The sequence below is a fragment of the Octopus bimaculoides genome, chromosome 21 (genome assembly GCF_046866305.1).
Source record: "Octopus bimaculoides isolate indiv1 chromosome 21, ASM4686630v1, whole genome shotgun sequence".
Taxonomy (NCBI): Eukaryota; Metazoa; Mollusca; class Cephalopoda; order Octopoda; family Octopodidae; genus Octopus; species Octopus bimaculoides.
The window spans coordinates 33,004,805-33,008,401 of NC_142948.1; the positions used below are offsets into that span (position 1 = coordinate 33,004,805).

Sequence of the window (3,597 nt, forward strand, 5' to 3'; positions counted from 1 at the left end):
CTTCGGAAACGTTTTTGCGTTTTCGTTTACGTTCTTGCGTATTCGGGAACGAGTTTTCACTGAAATATATATACTTTTGAGAGGTTGACAGACATTCCGCTAGCTGACCGTGCTACTTCAGGCTGATGACGAGCAAAGACTCGGATACGTGTCCCTGAATGCAGGCTAGGCTGGGTGGAGGTGCTTATCTCCCCCTCACAAACATAAAGACGCAGGAAATGTGTTTTCAAAAACCCTTCCAAAGATGGCAGGTTCAATTTATTTTGAAGGATCCATCAACTATAAATAAGTCATTTCCATTCATACCAGTCTCAGTCTGACATAGCTTATCACCTTTACATGGCAGTGTAAATATATAAACAAATGGTATAGTTGTCATTGCTTGCTGCTCTATTCGAGAGACACGCAAATGTACAAAAAAAAAAGAAGAAAAAGTATGAATCAATTGTAAGGGAGAAAACTCTGTATAGCTTGGTTAGATAAGGGAGAGCACTCTCCATATATTCTCTGAACATCTTGTATGAGTTTACGGAAAAGATAGTATGATCGAGAATGCTCCAACGGTGACCTTTTCTTCGGATATATCTAAAGCCACATCATTCAATATCTCCTGCCTTTTCTAAGATGGTAACGTGTGAAATGAAGAAGATTTAGCAACTATTTTTAGCAAATTGAGAATGTCCAATTGGTTCACTCTAACGACCAGGTTTCTATTCCAGTCAAAGGCAATCTGCGGCCCGCAGGATTTTCTGAATGGCGCTCTATCTTTACTCTTTTACTTGTTTCAGACATTTGACTGCGGCCATGCTGGGGCACCGCCTTTAGTCGAGCAAGTCGACCACGGGACTTATTCTTAGTAAGCCTAGTACTTATTCGATCGGTCTCTTTTGCCGAACCGGTAAGTGACGGGGATATAAACACACCAGTATCGGTTGTCAAGCAATGCTAGGGGGACAAACACATATACATATATATACGACGGGTTTCTTTCAGTTTCCGTCTATCAAATCCACTCACAAGGCTTTGGTCGGCCCGAGGCTAGAGTAGAAAACACTTGCCCAAGATGCCACGTAGTGGGACTGAACCCGGAACCATGTGGTTGGTAAGCAAGCTACTTACCACACAGCCACTCCTGCGCCTAAATTAAAATTACTTCGAATTTTTCTTTGTTGGACGCCTGCTTGGCGATGTGTTATGCTTTATGCAGCTAGCTTCTTGATAAAGATTACCAGTGCCACTTCCATGCAGTCACTCGATTCGCTAGAAGTAGCAGACAAACCTACTTCGAATCACATACTACTGTTCTTGAAGACGGTTGTTTATTGGGATAAATTATTTAAAAACATTGTTATGTGTGACAAAGAAACGAGAAAGGTATCAAGTGGTCGTTGGATGTGCTAAAATTTCCCTTAAATCTTAAACCTTTTCGTTTGAAAATTATTAAGAAGAAAAAAGAATTTTTTAATTCACTATAGTTTTTAAATTAGGTTTTATTTTTTTTTTTTTTGTTTGAAAATAAATGAAAATCGGTCCGGAAGGAAATTGGTTGTTGTTTACATCACCTTAAACTGGTATTTAATTTCCAGAGATACCCCAACCCCAGCATACAAACCGGTCTCACATTGTTTAATGGCTGTGTTACATTTAAGAAACATTTTAGAATTATGTAAATGAAAAATATATGAAAACCTTTCATGCATTATTTGCAATGAGTGAATGGCAACAAAACAATAGCAGTGGCGCATCACCCTGGTGGACAATAGCAAATGGCATAAAATATCACAAACAGAAATACAAATCTAACATCCTTGACCAAAACAGAAGATCAAGATCCTTTAACTGGTGCAGTCAGTTGTTGGGGTGCCACCCTGAATGCTTTCAGAGTCAACTGTCACCACTGGTCACAGTTCAGTGAACCTGCATGGCAGGTTCACTGAATTGTGACCTGTCCAGTCCTTGATGTTGTCAAACCAGGTTTTCTTCTGTCTGCCTCTCTTTCACCCTTCCTGAATTGTGCCCTGAAGAAGAGCTGTGGAAGGCGACATGACTGTACCAGAAAAAGCTTCCATCTTTTTACCTGTGCAAGTAGTAGTTCCTATCTGCCAGCATATTTGGTTTGCCTGGCAAAGCTGTTCGTCTTGTGCCCTGTGTATAACACGCTTTATGATAAATTCATGGTTTCATATTTTATTCTCATAGTGTCACAAAATTGTATTTACATGCACAGAATCGTCAAATATTTCTCCTTAAAAAACCACTTTAAAATAACTTTCAATAAGCATATAATGAAACATGCTGAATTTTCTTTTCCTTCAAATATCCTTCTAAAATAGGAATGTGTCTTGCATGCTGGCAAATATGGCGAGAGTTCAGAATAACCTTGTGATTTAACATTAAGAATAAATTCATGAAATGTATACTGTTTATACGTTTGCTGTACCTGTACCTGTGCTACAAAAGAGATCCACATATTGAACACCTGTGCTGGTCCAACGGAGAAGGCACCCGTGTTGGTACCATATAGAAAACACCCATGCTAATACTACGTAAAAATGCACCCAGTACATTTTGTAAAGGGGTTGGCGTTAGTAGGGGCATCCAAGCGTAAACCATACCAGAACAGACAAATAAAGCCTTATGCAGCTCTCCCACTGACCAACTCCAATCAAACCGTCCAACCCATTCCAGTATGAAAACAGACATTAAATGATGATAATGATGATGATGTCTATTACTTTTTTTTCTTTTCTTTTGCAATTTATCCTCCACTGGCAAATCCTCATCTCAGTAGGTGTTAGTCCAAAGTTTCTCTCAGCTGCCCTGTTTCCTCGTCTGTTAGCATATTACTCTACTCGTAGCTTAAATGTGATCATTACAGGTCTCCTCAATACATCTGCCACAGGTGACGAAAGATGATTTGCAGGACTGAAAATGACTTGTGATACCAGGGAAGGCCTCATATGGAATGGACACACATCTAGACTCTCAAGTATAAAGAAGCAAAAAATTCCTGTCCATTTAGACAAGAAGGCAACCTTTAGCAATTTCTCAATAGATGGCGCTATCAAGCTAGTGCCATTAGTAAACAAACAGCACAGCAGTAAGTCATGGAACAGTGAGACAAATGCAGCACATAACAGAATGGAAAGGTATACATAAAAGTGAGAATATAGTATGCTTCTGCATGTACATTATATACACTCACTCACACACAATTATAAGCAAAAGGAAAAAGATACCTTGTACATATTGAAAATATGAGACAAAATACATTAAAGATTTAAATTTTAATGGATAAAAGATATCCATGTTATGTATCATCAATATACTCATGCTTATTACATGGGCATATATGTGTGTGTATATATAATATACATACATATATATACATATGATACGGAATTCCACATTTGTCAAACAGGTGTTTGAGATTATATATATATATATATATATATAGGGCAGGGAATTGCCAATTACTTAATAAAATTAATAATTAACAATTTTGCCAAGTAGTTCAGTATGCAAAAAAACCTTTATCGGTAAACCATTTATAATTATAAACATATAGGGATCAGCATGAGTTGCTTCACCAACATA

The 3,597-nt window shown here is 37.9% G+C and overlaps 1 protein-coding gene across 3 annotated transcripts in view; it reads right to left on the reverse strand.

The window, feature by feature from the left end:
• Positions 1-1,472: 1,472 nt before the first annotated feature.
• The window catches only part of LOC106877881 (NEDD8-conjugating enzyme UBE2F), a 70,056-nt gene continuing 67,931 nt past the window's right edge, over positions 1,473-3,597 (reverse strand). For all 3 annotated transcript variants that reach the window (XM_089339063.1, XM_014926924.3, XM_014926922.3), the window contains exon 7: positions 1,473-3,597. This exon is cut by the window's right edge and continues 1,680 nt beyond it. The gene's annotated coding sequence lies outside the window, so the exon portion shown is untranslated.